Raw genomic sequence first — 18,246 nt, forward strand, 5'->3', positions numbered from 1 at the left:
TGTCCTGAAAGGAGCGGACATCCACATGGCATCCAGCCTAAGAAGAGGTAGGCCTCACCCGGGACCCTCTGATGTGGAATCGAGTCTTGAGCACAGAGCAGACGGGAGTGCTTTCCACTTAGTTCAAAGTTCTCCAGGCTTCGTCTTCTCAAGGCCTTATTTTGAGTCCAGAAGAGCTCCTGGGGAGGCACTGAGACAGAGCCCTGGGGACCGTGCACTGAAGTGAGAGGTGACCTTCTAGTACTAGGGAGCGAGCTGGCTCTCAGGTACCACATTGACCCAGTACAGAATTTTCTCTCTTGTTGCGCCAGAGACAGTCAAGCATCTGACACTAACCGCCCAGCCTCCAGTGTCTCATGTCGCGGGGAAACAGTGGTTTGTCCTCAACAATCAGAGGAATAAAGGGGGAAATAGGTGATTTGTAGGCCAAGAAGAGTCCTCAAAAAGAATTAATAAAACAGTTCTTAAGGGAGGAATTTTCAAACTGGTTTCTTAGCCTATGAAAAATTAAATCAGATGTTCTGATTCTTATCGGTAGAACTTAATAAAACTAAAGGATCTCGGGTTTGACCAGGAGTGGGAACCCAAGGGGGTGCCTGTCTCATCCCCTCCCCACTGAGGGGCTCCCATGAAGTCCTTAATGATGCTCCAAGGAGCAGGGTTTGAAGACCTAGCCCTACAGAAGCCCCAGGTCCTCATAGAGCCAAAGTGCTCAGAGGAGAGGGCCATCGTGGTTTGGAATTTTTTTAATCTCATTTTCTTTCATGGCACTTTATTTTTGTTTCATTTCTTATTTTTGACCCTTTCATGATGTCCCACAAAGTCTGAAAGTGACGCAGACAGAACATTGCTGGGAAAATCTATCGGCTGATCCCAAGTCCACAGAGCCCAGGGTGCCACATACACACAGTGCCCTGTCCACAGAGTCACCCAGTGGTCTGGGCAGCTATAGCCTCTTGTGCCTTGACCCTCTGTCATTCCTGGCCGAGCACCACCTCCCTGATCACTCTGAAGTCAGGACCACAAAGATCTTCAGTGTTGATTCCATCCTGAGAGCTGAGCGCAGCTCCTCATAACAGCGTGCCCTGGAACCCCTGCCCAGGACCCGGGGTGAAACCAGAAAGGCACATGGGGCACAGATCCAAGGAGACATCATTCTCCACAGAGCTAGTACCTAGGTGTGCCCCAGTGGCCTCCCTGGCCTTGTCCCAGTCCCAAGAGTGGGCTCCAAATTTCCAAACCCTCCAGAGAGAAGCATCTAGAAGTCACGTTTTTGTTTGTGTTTGAACCCTTTTCACTGAATCATACTGATGAGTTACCTTGCTAAGGAGCCTTCTCCAAGGGTGAGCGGGGAAGCCATGAGGGGGAACCTAACACCCATCCGACTGCGTTTGCATGAAGAAAGTCGTGTCTGCAGACCTGTGGCATTTATAATGGACTGTCACGTGCACACAGCAAGCCGGCAACGTGGGTCCTCAAATGCCAAGTGGAAGAGGCCAGGCTGAAGGAGACACTCGGTTTTCTGATCCAGCTGTTTCAAAAGACTCACAATTTTCCCAAAGCCGCAAAGAAAGATAACAGCGTGAAAAATGGTTTGAAAGAAGACAGATCATAATTTGGGAAGTCGGGTCCCTTAGCCATGCCTTTAGGGGTCCACGCTTTTCTGAAACGAGCCCTATGTCCCCAACAAAATCAGCAGCAGCAGCAGAAAGGCAACCAGATGTAAGAACCCCAAGGTGCTCGGGGGCTCCATGCCTTTCTCCTTTCCCCCACACAGCACAGGTGAGACAGAGCTATGCGTGGCTGGACTGCCCACTCTGAATCCCAGCCCACCCTTCCCTAGCCGTGTATCAAGTTATTTCCCTGCCTGGGGACTCAGTTTCCCCATTTGTCAAATGGAAACGGAGCAGCCCCGGACTCCCTGTGGTGCTAGGAGGGTGACAGGAATATACATTTACATATGTAATGCAGTTCGCGTGTACAGAGGATGGTGGAAAAAGTGTGGGCCACCACCCTGGAAGAAGTGGCCGTGATATTTATCATCGCCCTTTTACACTCAAGGTGGCGGGGCCGGAGGTCACCCGGCCGGTGAGCGGTGGAGCCAGCCTGAGGCCGAGGTCTGGCTGGCATTGCACCCCCACCACCGGCCCTCAGCTGTGAAGCCAGTGCGCCAGACCCCGTTGTAAGTCTTCTCTTCAGACCCTGGAGGGCCCATGAGGAAGACAGGGCAGTAACTAAAATTCCCAGTCAACAGGCAGGAAGACTGAGCCACAGGACCCTCCCACAGTCCACCAGGGGGCCTTGGTCTGAGCCCTGTCAGGCGGGCCAGGCCTGTCCCCCGCTCCCTCCCTGCAGCACCCCTGCTAACACACCAGCCTCTGAGAGCCCCGCCCTCCCCCTTCCCAAGCACATTCACCACGGGGCCCAGGATGGTCAGCTCCATTTCTCCCAACCAGTTAAGAACTCCTGGCCTCACCATTAGTAGGAGGCCTCACTGGACTGGAGTTTGCCGGGCCCCATGATCCAGCCCCTCCCCATCTCTGAGGCCCTCCCCTTATGTGAACACGCCCCTTTCAGCTCCAACTGTGGCCTTCACAGGGGGGTTGCTGAGAATCCCCACTTCCTCAGGAGGCCTCCAAGAGTTGGAGGTCTCCACCTAGAGCTGCGAACAAATCTGATCCCTTCTTCTCCTGCATGCGTGAGACACTGGAGGGCCCAGGAGGTGAAGGCTTGACAAAGATGGCACAGGGTGCCAGGGAAAGGATGAGTTTCTAACCAGTCCCCTGGTCCCGAGCTCCAGCCCATCCCAGCGAGTGACGCCGGCTCACCCTTCTCTCTCCCAGGCTCCTCTGACCCAGTACTTCCTTCCCGTCAACCTATTACCCGTCCCCACCCCCTATGCCAGATCTCCTGTTTCTGCAGAAGGTCTTCTTCTCTAGGGAATTGGGGTATTTAATCTGATCACTTTTTTTTTTTAAAGATTTTTAAAATTTATTTGACAGAGAGATCACAAGTAAGCAGAGAGGCAGGCAGAGAGAGAGAGGAGGAAGCAGGCTCCCCGCTGAGCAGAGAGCCCAATGTGGGGCTCGATCCCAGGACCCCGGGATCATGACCTGAAGGCAGAGGCTTTAACCCACTGAGCCTCCCAGGCGCCCCTTTCTCTACCTTTTAAACACCGTCATCTCTGCACATAGGATACCAAAAGTAGGCCAAGGACCATCTCCGTGATTCACCAGAAAGGGAAAAAGAACCAATCACACAAGAACAGAACACACAGCAACTGGAACATACGGCTACCCTTTGGCAAGGGGTGTTATTTCTACCCTCCTTATTATGATCCCAGGGACCCCTCTGCTGCTGCAAGCTACACAGTGTACTGGTATGCATTTGAATGGGGGAGAGACGTGGGTTAATGGGTGTTCTGGGAGGTTCTTGGGGGAGGGCCCGGGCTGGCCCATAGAGCGCAGAACTTGGGCCCTGCCCTAGGAACCCTAGGGTCAGATATAGAGCGTGTGTACCCCTTCCCCACTTCTTCACCAGGGGCACACCCAAGGGGTCCCATCTCTGCTGTCCTCTTTTTTCCAGAGAGTAATCCCTTTCTTTCCATTGTATTTTAGAGTCTTGGGCTAATAATAATAATTCAAGCCAACTGGCTTTCATTCAAAAGGCAATAGTATCGATTGAGAGTAATTAATTCAATGTCATTTAGTGGGTGTTTTCGTTTAAGTAAACTTTTCTGAATCTTGTGGGGGATAGTGATGACTTCCACACAGATCCTCACCTCCAAAAGCTTGGCATTCTGTGATTCTGTGGAAATTCAAGGGAGGATTCTGATCTGCCAGAGAGATCATAGAGTACTTCCTGGAGGAGGTGTTTCTTTAGGAAAAGCATTGAAAGGAAAAATATTTATATATATATACACACATACACACACATACAAGGGGGAAAATATCTCCAGGCAGGAGAAAGCTCAGGAAGAAATGCCACAAGTCTGGAACACAGGAAAGATTTTCCAAAAGCTGTGCCTAGACCAGTTGGCTAGGAAACAAGAAGTGTGATAAGCTGTTGGGGTTAACATATGCGAAATCTTCTTCCATGAAGTGCACTGATCTTGCAAATGTTAGCTGCCATTTGAAGCCTGGGAAGGCCAGCAGAGGCCTCGTGAGAAGCTTCGACTGCCCACCCCACCCCCACCAGAAGGGTATTCCTGGTCAACTCGGAGCTGGTGGGGGCCTTCGGCAGGAGGCTGGTCGGGTCACACTGTGGCTGGGGAGGGGCCTTCTGGAGGCCAGCTGGCGGGTGGGCTGGGGAGAGAGGACACCGGAATGCAAGTGGCCACAGCAAGAGCTGAGGGAGTCCTGACCCGAGGCAGGGAAGGGGACTCAGAGTGGGAAGGAAGAGGATGCGGGCCGGACCCACATGGCATCAAGCAGTGGGGACACGGTGCCTGCCGGGAGAACGCGGAGGGCCGCAAACGCCCCCTCCCCACTTCCTTCCGTTGCTACTCAAGGGACTTTGGGCCAGGTCTGCGCCTCAGTTTCTCCTTAGGTGCACTCACCCGTCAGCCACCTTACCTTCGAAGGCTTCCAAGCTCCTGTGATGCACCTTTTATGAAAACCGAAAGCAGATTCTTCCTGGCAACTCATGGAAAGAAGGAATCAAAAAGTGAAAGAATCTATTCGTCACTTTCACTCAGAACTTACCCTTGGTAAAGCAAGCGGCGGAAAGAAAGTTAGAAAAGAGGGGCCAGAACCAAAGACAGTCTGTGCCGTTGTTCAGCTGGGTTGCAAGGCGCTGACGTTCTGGGGAGGGACACGAGACTGCAACGTGTCTCCCTCTCTGTGACTGGCTGACGCCATGCCCTGGCGTGACGCAGGGAGCTGATGAGACATTTCCAGATACCGTTATCCAGACCTGGAGCAAGCGGCCTAGGCCCCGTGGGCCCCTTGCGACCACCGAGGAAATGGGTGTCTCCTTTGCAGGACTCCCAGCAAATCCCTGAGTTTGCCGGAGAAGAATTCTTCTTTGTCAGCCAAGTTTACAAAGAAAAGGGGCAGTCCCTCCACCTGGGGAAAATGGGCACGATGCCAGCTGGAAATCAAAGGACAGCCAAGGTTGCTGACCTGGATGGTCCAGGATTGACCTTGAGCATTAGCAAGCGAAAGCGGGGTCGATGGGGATCCTGGCTCCACAACCCTCCAGCAGTGGGATCCCAAGTGGGTCACACAAAACTGACGAGCCTCAGCTGCTTCTTCTGCAAAATGGGCATGATATGTCCTATGCTGTAGGGCTATTTGGGGCATCAAAGGACGTAGTGGATACAAAAGTGCCTTGAGATTCAAAAAAGCTGTTCCTACAGGGACATTATTTTGATGACAATTTGCTCCCCGGGACATTAGCGTTTTAGCAAGAACATCCCTCAACCTCCCCCTAACGTGCCCCAAATAAGCTGGAAATTCTGTTTGTAACCTACTTACATCTTAGGATGTGGATTCCCATCCATCCTTCCGTGAGTAATAGTAGTGTGAACGGTGACGTGACTTACCCCTTCAGCATTCACAGAGTCCCCGCTATGTGCCAAGCATGGCTCCAAAAACTTGAGATGCCCCGGAGGAAGGAGTGGTTCTGTCCTCATGGAGAGGACCCACAATAACACCATCAGAGGGAACGTGACAGGTGCCAGTGAAGGGAAGGCCAGAGCGCCTGGGCTTAAGCTCATCTTGGGGACCCGAGTTGGCCTTGGAGGGTGGAGGCAGAGGCAAGGAGAGGTCTGGAGAGAGGGAACTGTTCCTGGCAGACAGATAGCCTGAATTCAGAACCTGGGTCACCCCAGTCTGAGTGGCCACTAGTCAGGAGGCCAGCGCCCCCCGGGACCAAACAAGATGGCTTGCCATGTGTCTGTGTACGCAGGCAGCTCCCCGGGACTAGCCTCTATAGCTTCCTAAAACCCTCAAAAGAGCCCATTCTGTGTACCATTCTGCCTGCCCTTCACGGTCAAGAACAACTTCAGGCAGACAGGTGCACACCTTCCCCTGGGGGTGACTGTCCTGCAGGCCCCTTCCCTGTTGGGGGAGCAGCCCGGCCGCGCTCAGAGCCTCCCTCCCCCACCCCATCCACACTCAGAGCAAACCCTGCTCACAGGGGGCAGGGGTAGGTGAGGAGGGGGCATGGGAGGGGTTATGCCAGGGTCACTAATGGGGAGGAGTGTTTCTCATCAGAACCCCTTCCCTAAGAGCTCATCGATTATTCATGGCCATTAAGAGGCCAAACTTCCTTCTAAGGGAGGGACCTATGGCTTGGAGGGCAGCCAGCCAGGCCTGCAAAGGAAGCCTGGGGACAGCCCCAGCAGGCGCTTGAAGTCCCCATCCTGGGGGTCGCCAGGGGCACAAGGCGGCCTCGGAAGAGCAGGGAGCAGGCCCTGGTCGGGCCAACTGGCAGCCTGCTCCCGTGGGCACGCACGGAGGCGGCGGCCTCGGCCTGCTGGCAGATGTGTTCATCCACTAAATAATTCACGCCCTCCAGGAAATGGACCGCGGAGATGCCAAAGCCATTAGAGTCTCCGCTGGTGGGGGAAGGGGACGCAGAAGAGAAGACAACCCGGAGGCACGAGCCGCCCTGGCCTCTCGTGGCGTTGCCAGGCGCACCATGCCCGGCGCTCACCGGGCCCTCGCGGGTACCCGTGTCTCCCAAGCCAGCAAAACAAGACTCGGAGAGGTGCAGGGAGTCGGCACAAGGCTGCAAGCCTGACATTTTTCAAGTTCAAACTCAAGCCAGGCCTCCTGATGCTCAGCCTGTCCTTGAAGCAGGAGAAATTTCACTAAGAAATCAAGCACCTGGTGTCCTGTTAATTGCTCCTCCTGTGTGAGACCAGATGCTCGGCTCCCTCTGCTCTCAGGCCCTCTGTACCTGGGTCCTGGTACTCCTGCCCCACTGGACACACCGGGCGGCAGACTGTGCCCCCTGGGGACCGAGCCACTAGAACACCGAATGGGCCCAGACTGCGACCAGCTGCATCCACGGAGAACCTAATGTCCGGGAAGAAGCAACTTGTCCTAGGTCCTGTGCCGAGGAACAGAACGGGATGCAGGACCCAGGACATCAGATTCTAGGTCTCTTTCTTTTTAGGATGTGGCCTCCTGTCTGCTTTCTAAACCCTATTTAGGACAGCTGGTTAGTGTTTCTAACCCAAGAAGCAAGGCTTGGACTTTTGCTTTCCAGGACCCGAGAAGATCCCCGCAACGACCTACACAAAACCAGCGCACCAGGGACCATCTGAGACCCCCACACACTTAGTTGGATGAGAGAGAAAAAGCTCCCGCTAAAAACCCAGCGCTCGGGCTGACCCCCACAAGAGAAAGGAAACGCAAGGCCGGAGCGGCTGCAGACGAGTCGCAGGCCGTGCACTTGCCCGAGGTGTATCGATTGTTTCCCAGAAACTAGGTCAGCACCGGGAAAGGGTGTCCGTGCGCGAGCCTCCGCGTGCGCTTGCTCCCGCCGCCCCCGCCGCCTCCGGAGAGTGGGCCGGGCCACACCACAGGCGTCCCACTCCTACGGCTACCAAACACAGTCCCACAAAGCGGGACCTTGTTGCCTGAAAATAACAGAAATTACTGTGTCCGTTCTGAGGGCCGGAAGTCCGAACCCAAGGTGTTGGCTGGCCATACTCTCTCTGAAGTCTCTGAGAGAGGACCCTTACTTGTCCCTTCCGGCTTCTGCAGGTCTCAGCTCTCCCTTGTGGGTCTCTGTGGCCACACTTCCCTCTTCCCATGAAGGTACCAGTCATCTATGCAATAGGAGCCTCAACTTCCCTACCAACATCTATAGAGACTCCATTTCCAAACAAGGCCAAACTCTAAGGTACTGGGGTCAAGGACCTCGACATATCTTTCTGAGCAGCACAATGTAACCCATCACACCACACCAGATAAAAAATACTGGTTATGGAAGGGGCACCTGGGTGTCTCAGTCCATTGAGCATCTGCCTTCGGCTCAGGTCATGATCCCAGGGCCCTGGGACTGAACCCTGCATGAAGCTCCCTGCTCAATGGGGAGCCTGTTTCTCCCTCTGACCTTTCCCTCCACCTCGTGTTCTCTCCTTCACTCAAATAAACAAATAAAATCTTAAAAAAAAAAAAAATGAACGAATGCAAGGAAGCAAAGCAAGCTTTGTTGCTGTGGCTCAGATGTTTAAGCCTCTGCCTTCGGCTCAGGTCATGATCCAGGGTCCTGGGGTCGAGCCCCACATTGGGCTCCAGCCCACTTCTCCCTCTCCCTCTGATGCTCTCTGTTTGTGCTTTCTCCCTGTCAAATAAATAAATAAAATATTTTTTAAAAAAGTCTTGGTTATGAGGATTGGGCAAGAAATGGGTTCATTCTGTCTCCTCCCACCGCCAGACACTATCATGGTCCCTTTGGCTGAGGAGCACATGCCTGAGAAAGAGCCCCAGAACTATATTCCAACACTACCGGCTTCTGAGAACCCTGTTAGCAAATAACCTACCCATGCAAGGTTTTATAAGGTTTTCTTTTGCTCACAGCCCAAATAATAACATCCCTTTAATTCAGCAAATATTTAAGGAGCAGCTACTAAGTGCCAGGGCCTGTGCAGAGCATTGGAGATCCAGGAATTAATAAGATGCCGCCCGCTTCCTGCAGAACTCAAACTCCAGAGGAAGAAGCATTCGAGTCCATGGATAATTACACCACAGAATGATAAATGTTGTAATAAAAGGGAGTCCCAAATGCCATAGGGTACAGAACAGGAGAAGCGAATCTCTGCATGGCCTTCATCACTCACACGACCACGCTCTCTAGCTGTCTGGCCCATAATAGATGTGTCCCCTCCAGTACGAACACACAAGTCTGGGTCTCCTTTTGACAATAACAGGTGGCTTACTGAGGAATTGCATGGTACTCTGGGTGGGTAATGAGGCTCGAAAGCTCTCTCCCAGAGCCTTCAGCATCTCACACCATGGAGCCAGAGATGAAAGGGGACAGTTTGGGCCAAGCAGCTCACAGTCGCCCTGAAAACCACCCAAGCAACACGGCCTTATGGCGCCCACTTCCCTCTTGGCCACAGCAGGTCCTTGTATCCCCGGGACATTGAAAGCTCTCGACGTGCTTCTGCCATGAGGATCACACAACCCCCAGGGCAGACGTGCAAGGGGCTGGAGACAACCGCACAGAGCGGAGGCTCGGGTCTGAGATTCCATGTCATCCTGTAGGAAGGACTGCGTCTCCCCAGTCCCTGGCAATGCCACCCAGGTGACAGCTGCAGCAATGACCGTGGGTGGCAGCCCATCCTATAGACATTTTATAGGAGGTGACAGCTTTCCTACTGCACAGCCCATATCTCATGGGAGGCAAGAAGCAGCTGGACAACCACAAAAGGACTTTGATGTCAATGTCAATTCTCTAGACCATGACCAGTCAGTTCTCGGGGAGGGGCAAACAAAGAGCCAATAACTGCCTGAAAAATGTCCAATCTATCTCCACCGCGGGGGAAATGTTAATTAAAGCAACAATGGGTTATCAATTTGCCTTTTATTAAAATAGCAAAAAGGTATATGCAAGATGCTACTCAACACAGGCAAGAGACAATGGGATGAGAAGTTATCTTTCATTTGTAAAGGGGGGAAAGTTAGGGTACCCTTTCTCGGAAAAGAAGACATTTGGCAATACAAACCAGGTTGCTCTAAGAATGCATCAATTTGGCCTCTCACAAGCCATCTTAATAACCAGAATGTGTTTTCTATAGAACAGTGGCTCTCACGGAGCTACTCAGAATAGCACCAAATAGTGAACAGTATAAATGCCCAGTGAAATGGGGGCAATTAAATAAATAATGGCACTTTTGAAAGATGAAATGTACGAAGTCACTTAAAATTACATTTTTAAGACAATGTCATAAATGAGAAAACATTTATCTTAAGAGAAAAAGTGAAAAGAGCCACAGAAAATTACACCTACCCCTTGATACCAGCTCTGCAAAGAATGCATCTTAAAAGGACTGGAAAGAAATACACAAAAGCAATTCACGATGACTACATCTGCTCATTGGATTACAGCTTAGGTGAGAAATTTTTCTTCTCTATAAATTCCAAATTTCCTTCAGTACTTCTACATTAGCATTCCAGTTAGAAAAATATTTACAGCACTTTGCCTCTTTTCAAAATATAGACATGTGGGTTCATACGTCTCACTATACGGAGGTACGGACAGGACTCAGTTACAGGCCAAACGAAGAATATTTACGTAATGAAAGAGAAGAGGGTGGTGACTTCAAAGTTGTCACGAATGGCACCACACATCTTTGTGCTCAGGTGTGCTCCGTTGGCATAACTATCGTTTTAAATCTTTGGCTGCCTTAGGGACAACTGAAACATTGCTTATTTTTCAATGCCCTGTTCAAGTATCATCTCTTACTGGAAGACTCCATGGAAAATTGGCCCATGGGGTTGGCCTGCCCCTTGAAAGGCTCTCCGAAGGGGTACACAGCATATCTCACTGACGCTCTACTGTTTGCTTCTTCCCTTCTGTGCCCACATCATCACTTTGCTAGATTCTACGCTCTTGGGAGCAGATGGATACGCCTAGGTGAACCCTTATGGCATAGCAAACCACCCAAAACTCTGTGACTCAAAATCACAGTTCTAGAATTGTCTGAGGGACCACAAATGGTTGTCTGTAGCCGAGCTCATTCCTGTGCCGATGGTTACGCTGCCAGGTTGACTTAGGGCTCGCTCCATTGACTCAATGTATCTCTGCTCACATAGTCTAACCTCCAACTAGCTGACCTGGGCTTTTTCTCATGGTGGAGACAGGCTGCAAAGAGAGTAACCAAAAGCACACGGGCCCTTTTGAGGCTTGGGCTCAGAACGGGCCTACGACCCCCTCTGCTCAAGTTTATTGGCTGAAGCAAATCGCCAAGCCAGCCTAGATTCCAAAGGTGGGAAATGAGGCCCCGCCTCTTAATGAAAGAAGCTGAAAAGGTACGTGGCATGGATACAGGAAGGAAATAGCAGGGGCCATCGTTGCCATGGAGGTTCGATCTGTTTCAATTCGATATTGTGCCCCATCACTTGCCTGGTGATAATGTATGCACCAACCATTTCACTGATTGCTAACAGCTTCATTCCCACTTCTTCCCCCCTCTATTCTGAATTGCAGGAGGCTGGAAGCCTGGAAACTAGATGCAAGCCCAGATTCCCTTGCCAGATGGCTTCGGATTTGGTTCTGCCAACAAGAGGCCCTGCCAGGAGATTGAAAGGCAGGAGGAAGAGAGGAGCTGCTTTGTTTTTCCTACTTTTGCTTATAGCAACAGCAAGAGAAGCAGCAGACAGACGTGGGCTCTGGTGTTTCTGCTCAGGTAACACAGCTCCACTGGCAATGACCAGCAGGTAAGGGACGTGCCAGCAGGGCAATGGTGACGGGCTCTGGCTCCCGGAGCGGCAGCAGCCGGTCAGCCATCCTGGTGACGTGGCCCCCAAGGGCTCTGACTCCAGAGGAACCGTACAGCAGCAAGCACGGCCATGGGCCCTCAAGATCCCGTGGGGTTAACAACATTGGGCTCCCGACTGCCTAGAAGCAATGCTTTTGCCAAGGCACCAGCAGCCACACCAGCACGCCAGGGCCATGAAGCCACGGACTCTGGGCAACCAGCTCTCCAAACTGGCCTCCTAAAGTTTGTTATCTGGACATTTGGCCAAATGGCGTGCGAGCAGGCAGCTTTCTAGAAAGTACTAGTAGAAGGCAACTCGTAGCCGTATGAGGACTAGTTACTTAAGTTATTATCTGCGATCGTCTGTGATGACGTGGTCCTTGAAAGCAACGTTTGCCGAGAGGAAGTCATTGGTGGTATTGGACAGAATGATTATGAGAAATGGCACAATGGAGAGGGGCTTTCTCTGACTTCACTTAAGACCTTTACCTTGAGAGAAGCTTAAAGAACTTTAATACGTAGCTGAAGGTACAGTCTGAAAGCTGGAAAACCTTGGTGTCAGCCATGAGAGAACCTCCAATTTCTCATATCCTCCAGGTTGACACAGGATAGAGTCAGACCCAAAATGTACGTCTACAGGTTGCAGAATTACAGTATCGATTGAATTCACAGCCTTGCCGGGATGAGCCTAGGACATGGAGTGGGGGAAGAGTAGAATTCTGAAACTCAGAAAAGTCAGTTGAGATGACGTTAGGTAAATGTCAGAATCTAGATCTGTCAAATCCCTTAGGAAGTGTTCTCTGTAGAAGCACGCTGTCCTTCTCTCTGTGAGGAAATCCTGGAATACAAAATGACCGCCATGATATGATACATAAATAACAAGGGGCTGATAGATTCAGAATATGCATAGGCAAGGACTCTTTAAGAACCTCTAGAAAGAGTAACTGGGCCTTCAGAAAGACATCCCACCTAACCTCCTTAGTCGGCCGGACGAACTGAGTCCTGGAGGAGCTCTGATTGGAAGCTTCAGCCCTTCCCATCACTTTATGAAAATTAAATGGGAGGTGAATACTTGAAGGTTGACGTTGAAGTCATCTTTGTGGGGTCCACTCAAGGACTCATCTCTTGAGTGTCATCCCTACCGAAAATCCCGCAGGAATGTGACATCGGCTTGTCAATTGCCACTACTCCTTGCCACATTTGGTTAACCTGTATTCCAGTCTGGCTTTCTACAGACTTATCACCAACCATCTGTGCGGAATCCCATCCCTCAACTTTAGTGTCCACAGGGAAAGGTGGCCTCAGCCATGATGATGTTTCAGGGACTAAGTAGTTGTTATCTACGGAAAAGCAGCTTAGTGTCCCAGCAATCTCCCCAGCATACCATCCTCAACATGATGCTGAAGCTTCATCTCGTTTATAGATGTGCTTGGACTTGGGAAGGTGGGAAGCAGAGAGCACTATGGGACCTGCCCAAAGACAGAGCCAGGATAGAAAGGGAGCAGGTGGATTTGCAGCTTCTGCTCTTAAGCCCAGATTACCTCCCTGGTAATGATATTCCTGGAATACCTCTTTATGATGTCCCCTCCTCTCCCCTTCCTCAGCCAATGCTGTGGTCAACACATCTCTTCTGAATGGTTGTTCCAATGGTCTCTTAACGCCTTGTCTACAGTCTCCTTCCCACGAACATTCTCCAGAGTGAGCTTTCTGAAATGTCCATCTGACCAGCTCCCTCAACCGATGGCTCTCAAGAGTCTGTGGAGGGAATTCCAAACTGCGCAGCCTGAAGATGGGCTGCCCAGCATCTTCCCACTGTTCCCACACCTCTAAGTGAGCCTCCGTCCCCGCTGGCTAGAATGGCTTGGAGTTGCCCAAAGAGGCCAGATCTCACGGAAGGTCTTCTCTCATAGTGCTCTTACTGCCACCACTGACGACCCCCTTCTACCTGGCTCCCTCCCACTGCCACTTCAAGATTCAGCTTGCTCAGCGTCCCGTTCCTTGGGAACCGCTCCTGGGTGCTTCTGGGTTTTCCGTTCCACCACCCGGAAGTTTAGCTCTGTTCTAAAGATGATCCCAATATAGTGAGCTTGTTTAGTGACAACGCTCTCCCATTCCGTGTGGAAGCTCTCGAGCCACCTCTGTCTCCTACCCCAAAGTCTGACACTTAGCTCACACTCAGTGGTATTTAACGGATGGGTGGATGAACGCATGGATGGATGGGTGGATGGATGGATGGATGGAAGCCTAACATGCTGTTTGCTTTAACTAAAAAAAAAAAAAAAAATTATCTCTTACCACCCCCCAACATTTAACATAGGGTTTTTTTTTCTCAATCCTGCAAATTAGAGGATATTATCGCTTCTATCAGTCATCGTTTCAGAAATGTAAAGATTAATACTCACTACAAGCAGCAAATGTTTCATCCTTAAGGTGCCACAGGAATAACATTTGCTAATTTGTATTTGCATTTGAAATTGAAACACAAATTGGCACAAGAACTATTACACATCCCGGCTAATTAATGTTCTAAAAATGAATTATGCAAATCAACCTCAACAGGCCTCAGAAGCTCTTTCCCTGTATAATGAACGACTCAGATTGTGAACCTTGTTTAAGGGCTGCTTCTGATGGAGCTGTGCAGTGGGTAGAAGCCGGGCTTTGGAACCAGACTTGGCCAGGTGACAGTCTGCCTGCACCTCACTTTACTCACCTGTTAACTGGGAACGAGATTGCCTACTAAATGGGGTAAAAAAAAAACAAAAAACACAAAAAACAAACCCAACAACTATTACAAGTAGCTGCCTCTTCCCATTTGCTTCCTTTGTCCTTTGGCTTCATGACGGCCCTCTTCAGACCGTTGCCCCCCTCCCACACTGTCCCTGCCCTGCCTCCCTCGCTAACGCCAGTCCTGTCTCCAACACGACTCTCCCCTCTGGATCCCATTTTCACATCCTGTCCTCAGAATCCAGCGAACGATGTAACATCGAGCTTGGCCACCGAGCATTCCTTAGGCCTTGAGAATGGAATGTCAGAACAGCTGGAGGGAGGTCATGGTGGCTGATCAGGGAGCAAAACAGACAGCAGAGAAATTCTGGGCAGCTGTCTGTGTGGTCTGCAGCCAGGCCATGATAACCTAGCGTTGTGACTACCGGCCGTCCCCTGACTCTGCTGGACCTGCATCCGTTCCTACAAACCCACCCCTGTGATGCGAGAGCGTGGATCAGGGATGTTTGCTCAGGGAGGACTGGTGGGCTCTCATCAGAGTCCCCCACGGGCGGTCGGTGGTGAAGAGGCTAACTAGAAGTAATACACAAATGGGCCTCGAGGAGCCCAACAAGAACTAAAGGTTGAACTAAAGATGGCAGGGATGGAACCATCAAGACAAATTAAGGACTCACCAAGAAGACTCGTTGGACATGTAGCTCTAAGCTCTTGTGGCCAAGACCATGGGCATGTTGAGCTTTCCTTTTCAGCTGCAGACACACACAGTAAGGGTCACAGCACAGGAGGAAACTGACAGCCCGTTCCCTTCTGAAACCACGACTGCCTCATATTGCTGACCAGCCTGACCGGGACGAGCCAAGTCCCCAGGAGAGAATGGCATCAGCAGCAAAGCTGAGACGGATGGTTCCTCCAACCAGCCTTCCATTTCCAAGCTAGAGGACTTCCGTACTCCTCTGGTGAGGAAGAAAAGCAATTTAAATGAGCCTCACATGTCACACAGGTGCACGGTGGTCAGGCCTTCCCGTGGATCCCCAACACAGCCAGGGTGGGCAGGGAGCAGAACCTTCCTCTGTCTTGTGGAAATCATTTAGTTCCTTTTCATTTATTCTTTTAAAAAGTTCAAGTTAAGGAATCTCAAGCTAAAGGTATTATTTTAATACTATCAAGAGCCATAGCTCACCGTCTCAGGAGCAGGGACGTTTCCCTCTAATGGAGAGCGCTGACCCCCCTACTCCACACCCACGCACGATATGTGTCTCAGACATACAAAGAACAGAAAGGCCTTGGGGTCTTCGGTACTACACAGGAGGAACTAGCTCTGAATTGACGTATTTAAAGTAGGGATTATAAGAGAAAATTAGAAAGTCTCACGAGAGAAGCTGCCTCTAAATTATTTATGGTCGGTGCCATGTTGTTTTACACTTAAATTTAAGCATAGTCTGGTGACTGACAGAAGCAGCAGCTTCAAAGCCAGACTTCCCGGCTTCCAATCCCAGTTCCATGGCCGGTTGCTTGTGTGACCTTGGCAGAGTCATTTCAGTCTTCCTTAAGTGTCTGCTTCCTCAGCTACAAAATGAGGTTCCTATTGACAGCATGGGATGACACATCAGCCGGAAAGACTCCCAGAGAAGCTGCCACAGGGGAAAGGTCTGGAGGCAAGGCTGCCGGCAGTGAATGGGATCCTGACTCCAGTGCCCTCCCGCTTCCTGGTTCTGCAAGCCCCTGGGGCCTCCATAGCCAAATAGGGTCATAATCCTACACCTGCGTCCCAGGGTTAGCGACAGTATTAAGGGAGTCAGCCATGGGCTGGTTGTCCGTGTCCTCATTCCGCATCCCCTCACTCCACCCCAGAATTCGTGTGCTGAAATCCTAACCCCAGAAGGTGCTGGTATTAAGAGGTGGGGCCTTGCGTGGGTCTTGAATGGTGAGCGGGGAGCCCTCTGGAGGGAGATTTGCACCCTCATCTAAACACCCTCCACCATGGGAGGACATCCCTGGAGGGAGGTCAGCCATCTGCAACCCAGAAGGGTGCCCTCACCTGACCGGGCCGGCCGCGTGATCTCAGACTTCCAGCCTAGGACCGTGAGCCACGAATTTCCACTATGTGTTAGCCACCCGGTCGGTGGCATTTGGTGACAGCAGACCGAATGGACGAAAACAGAGTTCATACACTCGTACGGTGTCTGGTGGCCTAGGAGGTTCTCACATGTTAGCTTTTAAGATGACAGATTCGCGCAAATATTCGAGTGCCCCGTCCACACCAGGTCCTGTCCACGACACCGTAACACAAGGATGAATGGAAAAGCATCCTCGGGCACTCCAGGACCGAGGGACAGGAAAGCACTCGCACAAATGACCACAGCGGAGAGCGGTCTCTGGAACAGAACCGGCCCCTACTTCCAGGAAAGGTGACATTTGAAACGAACCTTGAAGGATAGCAAAAAAACATTCACAAGGGTGATAGTGTGTTCCAGAGAGAGGTACCTGAACATCCCAGGCCCAGAGGAGAGGACGGCAGGGAGCCCAGCCAGTCGGGCGGGGGCTGCAGGAGAGGTGTGATCCAGCTTCCAGCAACTCCGTCCTTCGTGACTGTGAGCCAAGAGACCTCAGGTTGAAACTCTCCCGAGTACCAGCTCTGAGAGTGTGGATTAATTTCCCAACTTGTAAAATGAGCCTATTAACAGGCATGATCCTTGAGGGCCCTCCCAGCTCTAAAGCAATTCAATTCTCACCAGATTGCAAACTTCCTGGAGGCAGATTTCGTGTCCTACCCCTCTGCTTCCCCTGGCGCACCTCAGCGGGGGCCAGGTTTGGTGTTTAAAATTGCCTTTTACGCTTCCTGCATTTTCTAGTCTTTTCTAACTGGGAAAACTCTCATTTTAACAGTTTGTTCACAAGCAGGTTTCAGAAAGCACGTATTTATAAAACTGAGACCTCCCCCTTCCCCACCCATCTTGAAGTGTTTTCTCATTAAAACACATCAAAAATGCCTATACAAAGGATGTCAGGGCTTTTAAAATTCAAAACCCAAATGTGGGCATTCCCTGACTTGTCTGGTTCAAAGGACACTGAGGTCGGGGAGCCTCTCGGACAAAGACAACCCAGGACTCCCCAGACTAGGCAACTCGAGAACGTGCGAGAGCTGCTTCCAGCCCTGGCTCCTGCACCCGATAAAATTAGCCTAAAAATGATCTCCATGGCAACAGGAAATTTGTTCTTAAAGAAGGTTAGAAATAATGCCTTTGGAAGAAACTCTACAGCAGATAGAATATTCTCAGATTACACATAAATGGTGTCTATGCCAACAAAGTGACGGGCCAGGCGGCTCAATTATCTGGATAATTTAGGCCTGAACCAGTGATTTGTTAAAAAAAAAAAAGGGGGGGGGGGTTTGAAGACCTAAAGAATGGAATGTGGCAGGTAGGCCCAGGCTGGAGCGGTAGGACAATCAATCCCTCCAAGTTTTCTTTGCCCATCTGGGACCCCATAACAGGACACGTAGGACACTGCTTGCTGTCAGCTATGCCCCAGGAATCAAGGAGAGGCACACAGAACTGTTTGATGGATGGTCGGGAAGTTGTTGGGGAGCAAGGGTGAGTTCTGGACGGCCCATTCCAGAGCAGGTGCCCAGACAGCCTCCGTTTTGCCCAAATAAAAAGAGACCCCAAATCCTAAGCCATTCCCGCCGGCTTTCTCTCCAACAGACCTCTGTTTGATACACGGTAACCTTCCTCCTTCTCTGCCCCGATCTTTACCTCCTTCAATCCACCCCTCATTTGGGAAACTGAAAGCCCTTCTGCTTCGCTCAGTCTGGGGAGGAGATGGCAAAGCGTGGCCGACTCTCGAGCGGGGCTGCCCGGGCTAAAACCCTCCGAAGTCCAGGCTTCTGTTCCTGGTGGGGAATGAGAATAAACGTGACTTCCTCGTGGCGTGGAAGTGAGGACCGAATAAGTTAATATCTGTAAATACTTAGAATAGAGCCCCGTGTGAGGTGGGGGCTCTATCTGCATTTGGCGATCCCCCTCGATCATTTAAAAGACTCAAGGCACTGCGAAAATCAGCCCAGACCCTCAGACACAGAG

Source organism: Neovison vison, chromosome 8 (genome assembly GCF_020171115.1).
Source record: "Neovison vison isolate M4711 chromosome 8, ASM_NN_V1, whole genome shotgun sequence".
NCBI classification, from domain to species: Eukaryota; Metazoa; Chordata; class Mammalia; order Carnivora; family Mustelidae; genus Neogale; species Neogale vison.